Here is a 19,824-nt window from a genome sequence, read left to right as displayed (position 1 = left end):
TTTACATAGAAATTTTCCTGCATGTAGTTATGATTTTTTTCAGAAGTAACACAATATAAACCTATATAAGTAGGGTATCAATTTAATCGTATGGACCTACAGAATAAAGATAAGATGTAATTTTTACTAAAAAAATGCACTGCCAAGAAACGGAAGCCCCAAAAGTTAAAAAATTGCATTTTTTTTTCAATTTTGGTTTGGTAAAATGACTAATGTCACTGCAAAATAGAATTGGTGGCGCAAAAAATAAGCCATGATATGGAATTTTATGTGCAAAATTGAAAGTGTTATGATTTTTAGAAGGTGATGAGGAAAAAATGAAAATGCAAAAACGGAAAAACCCTGCGTCCTTAAATGGGCACTGTTACCAACTTTATTTTTTGATATGTTGTAGTACTTATGTACTACAACATATCTCTAATATACTTTTATTATTTTTTTTCATTAAAAAGGTTTAATTTACATTTAACGGCTACTGAAAAAGGACTGATTTTGGAGTGGCAATCAGTCCTTTTTCAGTTAGGCTGCACTCGCTCCCTGCCTGTCAATAAGACAGGGGGGAGCGCATTGGCTCCCCGGCCACTGGCTGGGAGGCCACTCCTCCCGCACATCGCCGCCTCGTTGCCGCCGCTGTCCCTGCACGCCCGCTGCCGGACTCTGCAGTAACTGCAAGTGTAATGAGGGAATGGGGTATGCGGGGGGGGGGGGGGGAGGAGGAAATGGGCTAGCAAAAAAAAAAAATAGGATGGTGGGAGCTACCCTTTAAGGGAATAAGGTAGGATAAATCTCTGTATACAGATTGGGATTTTGGGGCACGGTTCACACTAATGACTACCAAGAGGGGGTTGTCCACTAATAAGCATCATATATTTTTATCAATAATGCTGCTGAAAATATATAGCATACATTCATTTGTGGTCGTTGCTACATGACTGATATGCGTAAAACCCTAATACTAACCTAACAACCAACTGTAACCAATAACCTATCAACCTCAACTAAGCAGTCTGAAGTGCGCCATAACTGCGGCGTAAAGAATATGCCAGGAAAAGAGGGCATACCCTGTGGTAAGTGTGATGAAATGAAAAGAACGGGGGGGGGGGGGGGGGCGGGTGGGAGCGAAGAACCCACGGCGTCATTGAAGGGGGGAGAGCCGTGGGTTCTTATAGTCATCCCGCTCCTCCCACAATTACAGGCCAGCTGCGCAGGCCTTACCATTTGTGGTCGTTGCTACATGACTGATATGCGTAAAACCCTAATACTAACCTAACAACCAACTGTAACCAATAACCTATCAACCTCAACTAAGCAGTCTGAAGTGCGCCATAACTGCGGCGTAAAGAATATGCCAGGAAAAGAGGGCAAAACCCGGATTTAAACAAACTTTTGTTTATTGCAGATTACAACACAAGAGACTGGAATGCGCTAGCCATTTCTTTGCGAGGGTTAGGGATATATTGCATGTAGCATCCGGATTTCCAACGTCCTAATTTCTTGATTACGTGGGCTGGGACCTCGTGCTTAGAAGCGGCTGTAGCTGCGCCAATACGGAAGGAGTGACCGGATAATGAAGTCGGGTCTCCTCCCAGCGACCTGACCAAAATGCGTATATGTTTGATGAATTGAGAAGTAGTTAGCGGGTTGGATCTGAAACGGAGTAAAGGGTCGTCAGCTGATAGGTTAACACAGGCATTCAACAATTCACGGAGGACCGTGACAGGACACCATTTGTGCATGGTGGGGAAAAACCGGACAGTCACAGTTTGACCCGGAGACGAGGTCTTGGTCTGACTGAGGGACAGCTCGAAATGATCAGAAACATATGACAGCTGACTGACCTTAAGAAAGGGCGCGTTAACGGTCCGAGCAGTACACTCACCCAGTCTGAGAAACCCATAATAGGCAAGGTACATGGCCGCTTTTAATGTGAGGCTATCACGAATACCCAATGGTGCGGAGTCTAACAAGTCGGACAACTGCCTGAACATGTTGCCTGTGATAGGTTGTCTGACTGGGTTGCGAGGGACTTCCTTCTTAAGGATGCCCTTCAGAGCGGACTTCACCAAGCGAGAAGAGAGTATAGAGTAACTACAGGTATTGGTTAAGGATAAATGGTGTTGGATACCGGCTAGATAACTCCTAATAGTATTGTGGGATAAATGCAGTGTGGTATGGCAAAAACCAACATATGCTAATAGGAATGGAACTGAAATCTTGTCGCCCTCGGCGTGCTTGGATCTGAATTTGGAAAATGAGTTCCACGCCGTACCATAAATTTTTCGTGTATTTGCAGACAAGGAATCACTGACCAAACGTTTGGCTATCCGAAGGTGCTGGTTCAATTCATGACTAGAGAATGGAATGGGGGAACTTGCGCCCCTATGGAATCGGCTTCTGGCATCACCTGAAAGAAATGTGACAGGTTGTTCCTAGATAAGGCATCTGCTGCAATATTCTGGACTCCTTCAATGTGAGCACATGTGAAAGTAAATGTATGTTGTAGGGACAGCCAAACTAACCGTCTAGCCAAGCTCATGATGATAGGGCATCTAGACCTACCCTTCAATAGAATATCTACGGTAGCGGCATTATCGGATACGAATAGAACAGTGGTTTTGTTCCAAGCTGGGCCCCATAACTGAGCAGAGGCCACTATCGGGTACAGTTCAAAGGCTGCCGAACTCCTCATGAAACCTTCAATCTGGGTGATCTCGGGTGGCCAAGGGCCGGCGAACCAATGATTGCCCCAGATAGCGGCGAAACCCGTTGAAGAGGCAGCGTCGGAAAAAACCATGGGCGATTTGTTCCCAATGCTAGGGATAAAAAATGAAATGCCGTTCCAGTTGTGCAGAAATGACTCCCACATAGCTAAATCTGCTAAAGCTTGGCAATCTAGATGTATTAGACTATTCTGCTTAGAGGCTGACGGTAATAAAGACAAGAGGCGAGATATGAACGTGCGACCCTGGGGGATGATACGCATTGCGAAATTTAGCATCCCCAGGATGGATTGTAACTCAACCTTGGAAATGTAGGGGTGTTCCCTAAGCCTATGTATGGCGGTTCTAATCCTTACGAGCTTAGCTTCAGCAAGCCTAGCTTCCATTTTCTGTGAATCGAGCTCAATACCTAGGAACGTGATGACCCTGGAGGGACCTTCTGTTTTAGCGGGAGACACTGGGACCCTCAGAAGGTCAAAGACTGCTCGGAGAACCTGTAGATCCCGAGGCGAGGCATTGGGAGACTCGATTAACAGAAAATCGTCAAGATAATGAATGACGTGATTACACTCAAACCGATTTTCTAGTATCCAGTGGAGAGCCGAAGCGAAACGGTTAAATAACCATGGACTGCTGCGTGCACCAAAGGTTAGCTTGGTAGCGAAATAGTACAAGTTCCGCCAGCGAACGCCATGCCATTGCCATTGCTGAGGCATGATTGGGAGGAGCTTGAAGGCATCGGATATGTCCGCCTTAGATAACCAAGCTCCCCGCCCCAAGCTCAATATGATGGCTATGGCCTCGTCAACAGAAGAATACTTAAGGGCAAACTCTTCAGCGGGAATAAGTGCATTTAGACTCGGGATTGCAGAAGAATAGGGGGCAGACAAATCATAAATTAATCGCTTTTTATTATTGAATTTGCCCGTCGCTAACCCTATAGGGCTGACTCTACATATGTCAAAAGGTGATTCAACAAAAGGGCCAATAATAAACCCCTTATCTAGTTCAGTCTGTATAAGGATAGAAACTGAGTCTGGGTCTGATGTAGCGGAGGTTAGATTATCGCATTCATGGGTCATCTGCGGCAGGGCCACGAAACCGACATGGAAACCCTGCTGGAAGCCAGTGACTAGGTGTCGGACAAAAGGCTGGTCTGGGTGACCCTGTAGAAAATGCCCCAAGAGATCCGAATCCACCACCGCTAGTCAGGTCTTCTCAGATTTTTGGCTGCACGTGGTCTTGGGATGAGCCCTAAAACAGACTGAGCAGATATGAAGTAGACGGCACTGGCTGTAAGTGCAGGAAGTGTAGTTAAAGTTGTTGCATATTTGCGATTTTCCTAAAAAGATTATGGCTCTGCCTAGCTTATCTGTAAGACCGGACATCTTAGGACCTCTAGGTTGGGCAGATCTAGACGTGCTGGGTGTTTCTGGAGGAGCTTGTGAACTGGCTGAGGCACACCAATCTGTCGTGTGAAAGGAAGAATGGCAAGAGGCGCACCCTGGGAGTTTGAGCCCTGAGAAGTGGTTGCAGTATAATTCAGTGTCTACAATAGCCCAATTTACGCTGTAGTTATACTGGCTTAAGGCGGCAGCAGCTTTGGCTGAGAAGGACTTGTGGTATTCGTAGAACGAATACCCACCGAATTTGTGGCTTAACTCAGTGATTTTGTAGAGGTACTGATCTAGTTCTTCCCTCCTATCTGGTTTGGCCGAACATATGACGTCCCGAAAGATGCTAAATGCCATAATAAATTCGGACAAGGTGAGCTTCTTATTCAATCTGGCATCTTTGGATTTAAGGACTACAGAGACATCTCCGCAGGCTATGGTCTTATTTTCGTTTAGATCATGAGTCGCTATAAGCAAAGATGCCAGATTAACATCCCTGCCTTCCAAGATCTCCTTCCTAATATGGGCAGGAATAAAATGGGCTGGCGAAATGTTGGGGATAGCAGATGGCGTACCTGAAATACTGGCATGTGAAGGTGGCACAGTAGGAGGTGGAACCGGGGTAGAAGTGCCTGCAGTATTTCTGGACTCCATGGCATACATCCTACTTCGCATGTCACTCATATCAGAGGTTTGATTATTAATTGCGGCATTTAACTGAGTAAGAGAAGTTTGAATGGTGGACATGGAAAGTTCTTCACTGCTGTGCCCGGCGGAGTCTGCAGTGAGGATCCTATATAATTCCGCTTTACGGGCAGAAGCTGGGAAGGGGATGCCCCTTCTGACTAGCTCTGCCGTCAATTTAGGAATAGTCCATGTTCTCAGGGAAGGGACACTAGCTTGATCGGAACCTCTGGCTGCATTCTCCAATACCGAAGCAGAATCCTCAATGTCAGATGCATGCGACATCCTGGAAAATAATCCAAACCGATACTAAGTAACCTGTTTGCAACAAGCTACGACTAAGGAGTTAACTACCAAGATACCATACTTTATCTAAAACATAGTTGACCGTCTAACACCAGGACAGAGAGAAAGTAAGCGAAGACGTGTCGGATGAGAATCGTATACGTGACTGGACCTAGACAAATATGTGCCCGGTGACAAGTGCGAAACATTATATGAGTACCTTAACAACCTAGAACACCATGAAGAGCATCTTTAAGAACAAGACTACACAGAGAAAGGAATGCTCCGACAACACAAGCAATCACAACCTGAAAACGTGTCAGGTTCATGAGGTGATTACTTGGACAACAATGTACGACACTTTAAACCAGAACAGAGGGAAAGTATCCGCAGACGTGTCGGACGAGAATCGTATGCGTAACCGGGCCTAGACGAGTATGCGCCCGGTGACAAGTGCGAAACGTTATACGAGTACCATATCAACCTATAACACCATGAAGTACATTTTTGGGACATGACTACACAGAGAAAGGAGTGCATCGACAACGCAAGCAATCACAACCTGAAAGCGTGTCAGGTTCATGAGGTGATTACTTGGGCAACAATGAACAACTCATTAAACCAGGACAGAGGGAAAGTATCCGACGACGTGTCGGACGAGAATTGTATGCGTAACTGAGTCTAGATAAGTGTGTACCCAGTGGTAAGTGCAAAAGTTTATATGAGCACCATGATAACCCTGAACATCGTGAATACCATTTTATGAGAACGTGACTATATCGTAAAAGAGGTGCACCAACAACACAAGTAAACACAACCTGAAGACGTGTCAGGTTCATGAGGTGATTACTTGGATAATAAAAATAATTCTTACCCAAAGAAGAGACTCTTAACTGAACCTAAAGGAAAATTACACACCTTAAAATCAGAGATAAGCAACACTGTTCTGTATAACCCTAACCCAAAATATACACACCTTATGTCCCTGTGAACTAAGTTTCGGAGTCTAAGAAAGGATACAGGCAGCGTGAAGGCCGGAGACTTATGAACAGTGTAGCTGCAGAATTCAGGCGGAATCTGATTGCTGTGAAGAAACTTAATTATAGCATATCACATATATCACCAATGAAACCTCTAGCACCGGGCTGACTACATACCTTGGCAGATAATACGAACTGCCTGATGAAACAATCAGAATTGCGTGCCCGGCCGGAGAAAAACACCAACTGGGAAATATATCCGGAACTACCAAATGAACCGCGGCACCACCTAAATAACAGATAAGCTCAAAAGACAGGGACAGAGAACCCCAAGGACCATAAACTGGCAATAACTTGAAGCTACATACACATGGCCAACCAATGAACTCTAGTCAAGTGACATCTGGACGTACATGAATCTAACCTACCGAATTAACTGGTTTGGTCTGCGGCGTAGAGACGAGTTGATGAACCTAACAAAACAGAGACTCATGAATATCAGTTTAAACTAACACAAGCATCAGAAGGCGTAATACTAATCATATGAACATGAGAGCTTAATATCTATGAACGGTAATTATGACAATGCGCATGAGATTGAATGCGTGAACGTACGATATGCGAATGGAATACTGCGTCGTAAATTAGACAGCTAACCGTATGACGGTGGAGGTAATGAATTGACCGTAGAGGTAATTAATGAACTAAAATTGCGTGGAGGGCTGAGTTAAGAGAAACATGGTAGCAAGTGCATATAACCTGCGGCATGAACATAGTCGAGGTGGGTGCAGTAGATGTACAGTGTACTAGTATTTACGGAGGGGGTGTTAGTAAGCCGGGAAGGAAACTAGGAAGTTGACTGCCCGGCCACCTTAAGGAGTCCACCGCAGTTCTTTGGGGGACCTGTTAAGTTGCGTCGGTAACGTAACTGCCATGAACACCCTGGGCCGCCCTAGAGCCTAACCCCCCTGCTTAGTGCTGCGGAGATCGCATAATGTTTATAACACTAACGTTTATTAATTATATATAACCCCCTTTTTTTTTTTTTGACAGTGTGGGAGGTAAAAAGGGAGGGGGGTGAGTGGTAGAGCGCGGCGTGAGTGAGTAGGGCGGCCGACAGGTGTAGGGAGAATGCGGACTGACTGCAATGCAAGTGGGCTGGTAGATGAGGCCTGCCAGTACATCGGGACCGTATCCCGGACGATTAAAAACATAATGAAAAATCAGGCGAGGATAGCTGGGGGAAAGCCGGGCCGTCAGCGCGACCAGGTAGCCTCACAGCACAACCCCCGGCGTCCCAGCTACTCACGTTTTTTGATCACAACGGCGAGGACTCGAGCGAGGAAGATGTCTGACCACTTCCGGTCAGCTGATGCGTGTCAGCTGACGTAGCGAAGAACCCACGGCGTCATTGAAGGGGGGAGAGCCGTGGGTTCTTTTAGTCATCCCGCTCCTCCCACAATTACAGGCCAGCTGCGCAGGCCTTACCATATATGGCGTCAGTATATACTATAAATTCAATACAGGGGTCAGTATATAATAAACCTTCATATAAGGGGTCAGTATATAATATAGATTCATTTATGGCGTCAGTATAATTTATGGCGTCAGTATATAGTATAAATTCATATATGGGGTTCAGTATACAGTATAGATTCATTTGTAGGGACCAGTATATATATATGTGAAGTCAGAAGGTAGTAAAAATTGATATGTGGAGGTATTTAAAGATTTATGAAAAAAAAAAAAAAGGAGAAATGCATTTTAATATATGTGGGCAGCCCATCTATATAGGCGTGGCTCACACATGGGTGAGCGGCTCATCGGGCCCCATCGCTACAGGACAGGCAAACCAAGCAATTGCTTGGGGACCCGAGATGGCCCGGGGCCCCGAGAAGAGCCGGTGCTTGCCCGTTCTGTAGCGACGGGGCAATTCCCCCCATCACTATTAAGAATATCCCTGTGCCCTGTGTCCCAAAAGATGTTTGCCGGACACAGGGATGTCCCCGTTAACTCTCTGCAGCCCTGCGTTAAGTTTAAAAACGCAGGGGCAGCGGGGAGATGGCGCACGCCGGGACGTCACTGACGTCCCGTGCATGCGCCCATAGCAATGGAGGCGCAGAAGACCGGAGCATCAAGGAGGAGGAAGACGCGCGCTGGCCAGCTTGGTAAGTGACCAGCGGGATGTCATCTTCGGTGCTCCGACCACCGCTTCTCCAGTCCCGGGAACTAATGCTATGGCCGGACAGGAGGAGCGGTGGACGGAACACTGAATTGGGGCAGTACACAGGCATACAGCGTCCAGCCATACACTGTATATGGCTGGAGGCTGTATGTCTGTAGGGAACACTGCCTACATAATGTGGGGGAACACTGCCTACCTAATGTGGGGGAACACTGCCTACCTAATGTGGGGGAACACTGTCTACCTAATGTGGGGGAACACTGCCTACCTAATGTGGGGGAACACTGCCAACCTAATGTGGGGGAACACTGCCTAGTCCTACCTAATGTGGGGGAACACTGCCTACCTAATGTGGGGGAACACTGCCTGCCTAATGTGGGGGAACACAGCCTACCTAATGTGGGGGTACATTGCCTACCTACTGTGGGGGAACACTGCCTACCTAATGTGGGGGAACAATGCCTGCCTAATGTGGGGGAACACTGCCTGCCTAATGTGGGGGAACACAGCCTGCCTAATGTGGGGGAACACTGCTGCACCTAATGTGGGGGGAACACTGCTGCACCTAATGTGGGGGGAACTATGCTGCACCTAATGTGGGGGAAACTCTGCTGCACCTAATGTGGGGGAACTCTGCTGCACCTAATGTGGGAGGAACTCTGCTGCACCTAATGTTGGGGCCTCGTATCGACATTCTCTCACGTCACGCTCCCAGAATTCAAGGACCGGTGTTACTATGTCCTGACGCCAGACCTAGAATTTGACGTGCGTGAACATCAAGGGGGGGCCTCCATGTCTATTTTGCTTGGGGCCCCCAAATTCCTTCAAATGGCCCTGGATCCACTCTTGCCGGGGGTCCCCATGAGTTATCAATACACCCCTGCCTCCCGCTGTGAACCTCACTGCCAGGCTCTGAAGGGTGAGCAGTTAATTTGCCGAAGCTGAACTGGTACGTGACGCAACGTGCCTGGACATGGGCAAAGCAGTGGCGTAGCGTGGGTTGTCAGCACCCGGGGCAAAGCAAGTAATTTGCGCCCCCTAACCCGTGGATTTTAGCACTTGAGTCTCTTCCACTAGATTAGTTAAAGAAACCCTTACCCCCTAAGCACATGTATTGTTTGTTATGAAAATACTGATGTAATTAAAGTAAAATGCATCTAAATATAGAAGTTTATTTTCAAACACATTCTCCATATTTTCAGCAGGTCTATGAATACAAATCTACAAATGTAGTAACCTAGCATGGGCCATGCTATTATATGTCGTCTCACAACCATCGTAAACAACAAAAAATATCAAGAACAAAAACTAAACATCAAAATGGAACCATGCCCTGGAGATGATCCAAGACACATGACTTTGGGTATTATAAGTAAGCGGCAAATGTCAGGGGGCATTATATGTGCATTATATGGGCACATGATAGGGGGCCCCTGTCATGTGCCCCCACATATATTGCCCCCTGACATGTGCCCCTCACATATAATGCCCCCCTGTCATGTGCCCCCACATATAATCCCCCCTGACATGTGACCCTGACTTATAATGTCCCCTGTCCTGTGCCCCTCACATATAATGCCCCATGTCCTGTGCCCCTCACATATAATGCCCCCCTAACATGTGCCCCTCACATATAATGCCCCCTGAGGGGGCAGGACAGGGGGCATTATATGTGAAGGGCGTATGTCAGGGGGGGCATTATATGTGAGGGGCACAGGACATGGGGTATTATATATGAGGGGCACATGACAGGGGGGGGGTCCTTACTCATCATTTGCCCCTCTCACTTATAATTTGCTCCCCCCTCCCCTTTCTCACGCCTGTCACCTTTCTCCCACGCTGCGGCTGCTCCATTCCTGCAGTCATTGAGAGCCGCGGGGACGTGATCTCTGGGCGCCGGCACGATGATGTGATGTCATCGCGCCAGCCTGCCGTGATTGGCTTTCACTGACTGCAGGAATGGAGCAGCCGCGGCGTGTGATAGCAAGGTGACAGGCGTGAGAAAGGGGTGGTGGAGCGGGACAGGCTCCAGCTCCAGCTCCACCATGCGATAGTTCAGGAAGAGGGACAACAATGTTGGGGGGGGGGGGGGGGAAATTGCCCCGTTGCCCCCCCCCCCTGGATCTGCCACTGCCTCCACAGTGGGCGGCGACCTAACGGCTCGGATCGGATTCGCACAGCCAGCACTGCAGAGAGATTGAGTGAGCCAGGCAGGGGCAGAGAGCTGCGAGTGCGAGCGCGCCCCCCCAGATGTTGCGCCTGGTGCGGCCGGCCCTCCCTGCACCCCCCCACGCTACGCCTCTGGGGCAAAGCTTCCTGTTATGTCACGCATATATAATTAATTATGCAAATTAGCATGTAAATTTTTTTTATTTATATTTTTTGCAAGAAAGGAGGCAACCCTATATTAGTAGTTCAACAATGACACTAAGTAATGCTATTAAATAGTATAGCATTGTTTAGTGTTAGCAGTCTAATGATTGCATATAAAAGTCTGCTTTGGATACTTAAAAAAGTGGCAACAAAATAATAAAATAAGGATAGAAAAGCTCCTCTCCTAATTAAAATTAAAACCATCCCTCTTTTCCTAGTTTTTAAATAAATAAAAAAACACATTTAATATTGTCCTGTACAGAAATGTCCATACTATTTAAACATAGTGGGGGAGATGTATCAAAACCTGTCCAGAGGAAAAGTTGCTGAGTTGTCCATAGCAACCAATGAGATCTCTTCTGAAAAATGAAATAAGCGATCTGATTGGTTGCTATGGGCAACCAATCAGATCGAATTTCCCTTTGGACAGGTTTTGATAAATCTCCCCCTATGTCTATGATCCCATACGATGAATGGTGCATACTCATTTTGTAAAAAAAAAAAGTGACTTATTTTAACCCCTAAACCTGTTCAGGATGCAGTGCACATGCATACGCCCTGCATCCCGAGTGCTTATGGACATAGGGCGTATGGATACGCCCGTGGAAATTCCGGTCCCTGCCGCTAGCCAGTTGGGGACCGGACCGGGATGCCTGCTGAATGATTACTGCACAGCGCCGAGGGCCCCCATGTCGGTGATCGCAGAAAATCGCATGCCGATTCAGCATTGGGATTTTCTGCTATTTCGGGCTGATCGGGTCTCTGGTGACCCGATCGCCAGAAAAATAGGGTTGATCGGAGCTGTCAGTGACAGCCCTGATCATCCTGAGGGAGAAGAGCGAGATTGCAGTGCTGAGATCTCCTCCTATCCCCTGCCATTAGTCAGAAATGAATTCTGACCAATGGCAGCGCACGACAGGGGGTTGCCATGGAAACCCACCATTCTGCCCAGCCCTGGATGTCGGGCAGAACATGAGGAGAAGATGGCGGTACCTGCAAAGAAGATGCGATGGGGATCGGAGATCATCGGGGGAGACAGCGGAGATCAGCAGCACAGGTAGGGAGATGACGGTGGGGGGTGAAAAGAAAGGTGGCAGTAAGCGATATTTACTGCTGCCCTTCTAGTGGGTGCCAAACTGCAACTTCCAGCATGCCCAGACAGCGAAAGGCTGGAGTTGTAGTTCTGTAACATCTGTCCCTTCAGATTTTGCAATTTTCATGAAAATTTTGAAAATTGCTGCTATACTTTGAAGCCCTCAAATTTTTTCAAAAAGTAAAAATATGTCCATTTTATGATGCCAACATAAAGTAGACATATGGTATTTGTGAATCAATATAACATTTATTTTGAATATCCATTTTCCTTACAAGCAGAGAGCTTCAAACTTAGAAAAATGCAAAATTTTCATGAAATTTTGGTATTTTTCACCAAGAAAGGATGCAAGTAAAGACGAAAATTTACCACCAAAATAAAGTAGAATATGTCACGAAAAAACAATCTCAGAATCAGAATAATCGGTAAAAGCATCTTAGAGTTATTAATGCTTAAAGTGACGGTGGTCAGAATTGCAAAAACGGCTGCGTCCTTAAGGTGAAAATGAGCTGCGTCCTTTAGGGGTTAAGGACGCCACCTGTTATTACCTTAAAGGGGTTCTCCACCCGTAAACATCTTATCCCCTTTCCAAAGGATCTACTATGCGGCACCCACCTTTAGTGGCTTCCGGAACCGCTGGAGTTCCTCAGGCTGAGTCCATCTCGACCACGGGGACGGAAGATCGTGACGTCAAGATTCCGCCCCGTGTGATGTCACACTCCGCCCCTATGTCACGCCCCCTCCCATAGACTTGCATTGAGGGGCGGAGTGTGACGTCACACGGGGCGGAGTCGGGACGTCACGATCTTCCGTCCCTGTGGTCGAGATGGACTCAACCTGAGGACCTCCAGCGGTTCCGGAAGCCGCAAAAGGTGGGTGCCGCATGGTAGATCCCTGGGGTCCCCAGCAGCAGGACCCCGGCGATCTGGCATCTTATCCCATATACTTTGGATAGGGGATAAGATATCGGGGGGGGGGGGGGGGGGAGTACCCCTTTAATGACCAAGCCCAATTTTTCAAATCTGTCCTGTGTCTCTTTAAGTGGTAATACCTCTGACATGCATTTACTTAGCAACGTGATTCTGAGATAGTTGTTTTCATGATATATTGTACTTTATATTAGTGATAAATCTTTGTTGATTTATGCAGCATTTTTTGTGGAAAAACTCCAAAATATTGTGAAAAATGTGAAAAAGTTCTGGCGTTTCTTAACTTTTTTTTCAAACATTTTTTATGGAATTCCCTGTATGGTAAAAATTACGTTATTTTAATTCTTTGGGTCGGTAAGATTATAGCAATACCAAATTTATATAGCTTTTTTTTATCTTATTTTTTTTCTTTTCTCAACAAAATCCTTTTTTTCCCTTTTTTGCGTTCTGACAACATTTTTTTATTTAATCGGCCAAGGCCATTGTGTGGGGGCTTATTTTTTGCAAGACAAGCGGTACTTTTTATTGGTACCATTTTTTTGTGATCCATACTACCTTTTGACCTTTTTGTGGTTTTTTTTTAACTCTTTTTTTACGGCGATCACCGTGCGGGATAAATACAATTATCAATTTATTGTATAAATCATTACAGACGTGGCAATACCTATTATGTATAGGTTTGTTTATTTATTTTTTTGGGTGACAATATATGGTCATGTATATATATATATATATATATATATATATATATATATATATATCCTGTCAAACCCATAGATTCCATGATCAGGACTGATCACGGCATCTATGGGGTTAATGCTGCCGAGACCAGCGCGATCACGGTCTCGGCAGCTGCGGCGGGACCTTGGCTGTGATTGACAGCTGGGTCCCGCTGTCAAACTCCTGTAGCGCATCACGCAGAGCAGGAGATTGCTAGTACGTATGCATACTTACAGTTGCACTAACAAGCTAGCAACTTGGACATATACATACGTCCTGGGGTGGGAAGGGGTTAAAAATAGTACAATAATAGAAAATGTAAACATGGGTATTGTTTAAATCACTGACCCACGGAATAAAGAGAACATGTCAGTTTTTACCGTAAAATGCACTACGTAAAAATGAAAACCCCAAAATTTGCAAAATTTATTTTTTCAATCCCTCCCCCCCCCAAAAAAAAAAAACAATATAATGTGGAACTTTGTTTTGCTCTACATACAAAATAAAAAGTGTCATTACAAAGTACAATTGTTTGCACAAAAAAAACAAGGTTCTTTGAAATGGGCTGTGACTCAAAGAGTTAAAAGGGTTATCCACCATAGGGTGATACTAGTACTTACCAGCCAGACAGTAATGGACATGCTTAGGAAGTATCCGTGCTTGTCTTGGGGCTAAATGTTTTAAGTACACGAGAACGCTGCTGATTTTTTGTGAACTGTTTATATTTCCTGTTGGAGTTCCTTCTCTCCAACAACAAGTCCCAGGATTCCTTGTATGTAAATGTGAGGTCACTTTTTTCCTCTTACGCATCATCGTGTTCCTGAAAGCCGCTGTGCCAGCCTTGAGATTGCAGGGATCCCCAGTGGTCGGACCCCCCATGATCAGACATCTTATCCCCTATCCTTTGGATAGGGGATAAGAAGTTTAGGGGCGGAGTACCCCTTTATCGACCGGGAAGGGAGTTTTGTTTTTTCTCCTCACCCTCTAATATCTATAATGCTTGAAAATTTTCCACCTGCAGACCCATTTAAGACTTGTTTTGTGAGCCGCCAACTGTACTTAGTATTATTTTGCTTCTGTGCTATTTTTTTGCACCATGATCTGTAGTTTTTATCAGTACCCTTTTTGTTTTGATGGAAATTTTTGTTCACTTTTTTTTCTGGTTTATGAAGTGACCAAAATTTTTTTTTTTTTACTTTTCCGTAAACTTGTCACATGCTTTGTTACCCAGAGAGCACCAGCTAACCAGGTGACCTGCAGCTTGACCTATGGGCTCCTTGCTCAGCCCCCTTTATAATGAGGGGGAGCCATTATAATCTCTCTCTTCCACCACATTCTCTGCTAAGGTCAAGTTCAGTTCAGATGTCTCAGAGCCAGTGCCCAGCATTCAGGAGGCCTCAAGCCTAACCAGCAGCCATGCAAGGTAAGTATACACTTTCTATACAATATTTACATTTATTTTAGCAATATATTAACTATATGAGGGGTGACTAGGGGAAGACTAAAGAAGCGGAATCCCACAGTTACTAGGAACTCTGACTTTGGGGACCCCTAACAAAGGTACGCTATGCAAAACGGTACTGGGACACCACATTTTTTTTTGCTAAAAAAATCTCAAACAAAAATTGCATCTGTTCCTAGGCTTAGACTGGGATTAACCCCTTAATGAGGAAGGACGTAAATGTACGTCCTGGTGATGCGATACTTAACGCACCAGGATGTACATTTACGTCCTAAGCATAACCGCGGGCATCGGAGCGATGCCCAGATCATGTGCGGCAGGTCCCGGCTGTTGATCGCAGCCAGGGACCCGCCGGTAATGGCGGACACCAGCGATCCCGCGGATGTCTGCCATTAACCCCTCAGATGCCGTGATCAATAACGATCATGGCATCTGCAGCATCGTGGTCACTTAATTGGATGATCGGATCGCCCGCAGCGCTACCGCGAAGATCCGGTCATCCAGCAAAGCAGCCGGAGGTCCCCTCACCTGCCTCCGCTGTCTTCCGGGAGACTTCTGCTCTGATCTGCCTTCCCGCAGACCACAGCAGAAGATGACCGATAACCCTGATCAATGCTATGTCCTATACATCGCACTGAACAGGATTAGCAATCGAGTGATTGCTATAAATAGTCCCCTATGGGGACTATTAAAGTGTAAAAATAAAAGTAAAAAAATAAAGTAAACGTAAATTGACTCATTTTCCTTATTTCACCCCCAAAAAGTGTTAAAAAAATAGTTTATATACATATTTGGTATCGCCGCATGCGTAAACATCTGAAATATTAAAATAAAATGTTAATGATACCATACAATGAACGGCGTGAACATAAAAAAAAAAAGACCAAAATAACTGCTTTTTTATAACATTTTATTACAAATCACCGCGCAAAAAATGAGCCCTCACACCAAAAGTTATAGGTCTTCAAATTAGGGGGATTTTAAACGTACTAATTTGGTTAAAAAGTTTGTGATTTTTTTTAAGCGCAACAGTAATAGAAAAGTATGTTATCACGGGTATTATTTTAATCGAATTGACCCAAATAATAAAGAACACGTGTCACTTTTACCATAAATTGTACGGCGTGGAAACGAAACCTTCCAAAATTAGCAAAATTGCGGTTTTCTTTTATTTTTTCCCCACACAAATAGTATTTTTTTGGTTGTGCCATGCATTTGATGTCATTACAACGGACAACTGGTCGCGCAAAAAACAAGCCCTCATACTAGTCTGTGGATGAAAATATAAAAGAGTTATGATTTTTTGAAGGCGAAGAGGAAAAAATGAAAACGTAAAAATAAAATTTTCTGCGTCCTTAAGGCCCAAATGGGCTGCGTCCTTGAGGGGATAAAGGAAAACGGTCACCCATTCAGTCACACTAAACCCAATACACAGGGTTATAGTGCAGGTGAACATGAGACCGATGCAAGCTCATTGACCGATATGCGTACCTGTAGTCCGGCGCGGCGTCCCTCTGAAGGTCCCTTCTTCCTGTGCTGAATTGCACGCTGGAGGCGGCCTGCCGGCTGGACTTGAACATTCATGGGCGCTGGCCACGTGAGTGCTTAGAAGGCACAAGTGCGCTCATGAGACCAACACCCACACTATAACCGGGTGTATCAGGTTTAGTGTGGTGAACGGGTGACCGTTTTCCTTCAAACACAACTTATGTGTGGCCTTTTTCAAAGTCCACATTGCTTTTTTCTTTTCTTTTTTTTTCTTTATTTCCCCCCCCCCCCTTCCGACAGATGTCTGTCCAGCTGTTGTAAAACTACAACTCCCAGTATACCCTGACAGACGAAGGCCGAAGGCTGTCAGGGCATGCTGGGAGTTGTAGTTTTGCAACTGCTGGACAGCCAGAGGAGATCACTGATGCAGTATCTCAAACTCGGCCTATGCTGCCTGATCTTGAACTGGCAGCAGGAGCCACAACCACTTTAAATCAATAAGCAGCGCTGGCTGCCGGGACATCTGATGAATAATATCCTTCCGCTCCATACCGCAACGTCAGGGGCATCACTCATCATACGTCCCAGCAGCCAGCGCTGCCCATTGGGAGAGATTTATCAAAACCTGTCCAGAGGAGAAAATGCTGAGTTGTCCATAATAGCCAATCAGATCGCTTCTTAAATTTTTTAGAGGCCCTTTCAAAAAATGAAAGAAGTGATCTGATTGGTTGCTGCGGGCAACTCTGCAACTTTTTCTCTCGACAGGTCTTGATGAATCTTCCCCATTGAGCCTGCCAGAGCCGCAGTGATCTGTGTAAGAAACCTATGGGCCCAGGCTGTTAGGGCCACCAAATGATATTACAAATACTGAGTGTCTGGTTAGGAGAAACAAATATAATGTACCCACAGGGAGTGAGCCATTTTAATAAAAATTGCCAAAAATCCCTGAGATAAATCATGCAGAGTATGTTAAAAAGGTTTTTTGATTTTCAGCCAATCAGAAAGCAGCACCACTCAAATAGAACTCCCGTGAGGTCACACATGTGATGTCATCAATGAGGGGCCTAAACTGTAGGAACCTAGGAATGCACATTCATACCCGCCTGTGACTGGTAAGTATCACATCTTTTTGTCCAGTTCCATGTGCATTTCTATAATAAACATGTAACTAATCTCTCTTTTCTTTTCCTATCTTAGATGCACACCTTCCAGGCTGTGGGGCAGCACATACACGGACACATTGGCCCAAATTCTAGAGGTAACCTCCTTTAGTATGCCCAGAGGAAGGGCAGTACAGTAGCCATGGATTCCCTACAGGTTTCCTCCCCTCTGGAGGTTTTTCCTGTCCTGAGTTAGTTACTGTCCGCTCTTTGTGAGTGATGGAGGTTACATAAAATCCCTACACAGACATTTTAATAAATAATAAATAAAGTTCCCCTTTGTTTAAACTGTTCTTTGACTTGTTCGACTCATTTATTTTATTTGTGTGTGTGAAAAATAGTGTTAGCAAAATGTGGATGACAGAAGTGTTCAAAACTGCTGCCCGATCTGCCCCATGTGATGAGGGGAGAGGCGGCTGATGCTGGGGGTACAGTTGTCCAGGCAACCGTAGGGCACCCAGCAAGATCTGATGTTTTATGCCCAGAAATGGTCGGCTACTCACTGTGTCAGAAGATTCTCATCCTAGATATGAAGACAATCAGGGATCAAAACCTGTGGAGAGGAAAAGTTGCCCAGTTGCCCATAGCAACCAATCAGATCGCTTCTTTCATTTTGCAGAGGCCTTGTTAAAAATGAAAGAAGTGAGCTGATTGGTTGCTATGGGCAACTTTTCCTCTGGACAGGTTTTGATAAATTCCCCCCCATATCACACACTTAGGGTTGCCACCTGGCTGATATTTTACCAGCACAGCTGGTATTTTAGACACCCTGCCAGTATTTGTAATATAAAAATAGCTCTGATTGGTGAAGATTTCTCCCTCACACACAGGAGCTCAGCACACTCAGCACAAATGGAGAAGATTAACCCCTTAAGGACCACGGGCATATGGGTACGACCTTGCTCCCTGGTACTTAAATGGGCACTGTCATGAAGTAAAAAATGTTTATGTTGTAGTACTTAAGTACTACAACATATCTCTAATATACTTTAATTAAAAAAAGTGATTTTAAACAAGTTTAAAATCACTTTTAAATTCGGCCACTAAGGGTTGCCCTCCTAGTGGCCGAATGCATTCGGCAGTGACGTCACTACTGAATTTCGACTCATTTAAGCTTGGCAATGAGTCGAAATTCAGGCACTGCAGTGCTCGCTCCCGCCTGTCAATCAAACAGGCGAGAGCGAGCACGCTGATAGCTGGGGCTGCACGCATTGGCCAGCTCCACTGGCCTCGCGCACGGCCCCACCCGCCCGCCCCCATTACCTTGTTCCCACTAGTGTCAAATCTACCCCCCGCAAGCGCGATCGCTACCATCACCGCTAGCGGGGTCCCTATGCCCACTAGCGGTGTTACAAGAATGCCGAGCGCGGCTCTGTTCCCCGTCCCTGTCAGCTCTCAGGGTACGGGAACAGATTTAAAAGCCTTGCGCGCAGCTAGCGTAGTACTGCAAATGCGCAGTACTATGCAAATAGCGTAGGGCTAACGTCAGGCTCCTAGCGCTTCCTATGTTAGCCCTACGCTATTTGCGTAGTGCTGCGCCTGCGCAGTACTACGTTTGCGGCGCGCAAGGCTTTTAAATGAATTCCCGTACCCTGAGAGCTGACAGGGATGGGGAAGCGAGCCGCGCTCGGCATTCTTGTGACACCGCTAGTGGACAGAGGGACCCCGCTAGCGGTGATGGTAGTGCTCGCGCTCGCGGGGGGCACATTTGACACTGCTAGTGGGCACGGACACCGCTAGCGGTGATGGTAGCGATCGCGCTCGCAGGGGGCACATTTGACTCCGCTAGTGGGCACAGGAACCCCGCTAGCAGTGATGGTAACGATCGTGCTCGTAGGAGGCATTCTTGTGACACTATGACATTAGACAATAGGGTGCCTCCAGCTGTTTCACAACTACAATTCTCAGCATGCCCTGACAGCTAATAGCAATAATGGCATGCTGGGAGTTGTAGTTGGGAAACAGCTGGAGGCACCCTATTAAATAAATAACTCTCATGCATAGACGATGTGAGGGCAGAAGCAAGCGCCCAGCAAGGCATCAGTGACGTTGCGCCTGTTGGGAAGCGCTGCTTCCTGCCCTGCTTTATAGAGCAGATTTAGAAGCACTAAATCTGCTCTATTACAGCGATTAAAAAACTTTTTTTGAAGCCAGGTAGGGGGTTAGGGCTAGATTACTACTTGGTAGGGACACATTAGATTATATAGTACTTGGTGGGAGCTACCCTTTAAGGACCGAGGGCGTTCCTGTACGCCCGTGGGAATTTCCGTCACCCCCCGTGTGCCGGGCGGGGACCGGACCGGGATGACTGCTGATATTTATCTGCAGGCATCCCGTGCCAATGCCCAGGG

At 46.0% G+C, this 19,824-nt stretch overlaps 1 long non-coding RNA gene across 1 annotated transcript; it reads left to right on the top strand.

Moving 5' to 3' along the window:
• The first annotated feature begins 17,322 nt into the window (after positions 1-17,322).
• Positions 17,323-17,766, top strand: LOC130277761 (uncharacterized). Its single transcript, XR_008845563.1, has 2 exons — positions 17,323-17,425; positions 17,511-17,766. It is a non-coding gene; the product is annotated as an uncharacterized LOC130277761 (long non-coding RNA).
• Positions 17,767-19,824: the final 2,058 nt, after the last annotated feature.

Source organism: Hyla sarda, chromosome 6 (assembly GCF_029499605.1).
Source record: "Hyla sarda isolate aHylSar1 chromosome 6, aHylSar1.hap1, whole genome shotgun sequence".
Taxonomy (NCBI): domain Eukaryota; kingdom Metazoa; phylum Chordata; class Amphibia; order Anura; family Hylidae; genus Hyla; species Hyla sarda.
Note: the sequence above shows the minus strand (reverse complement) of the source record. Positions and strands in the feature narration are given on the sequence as shown.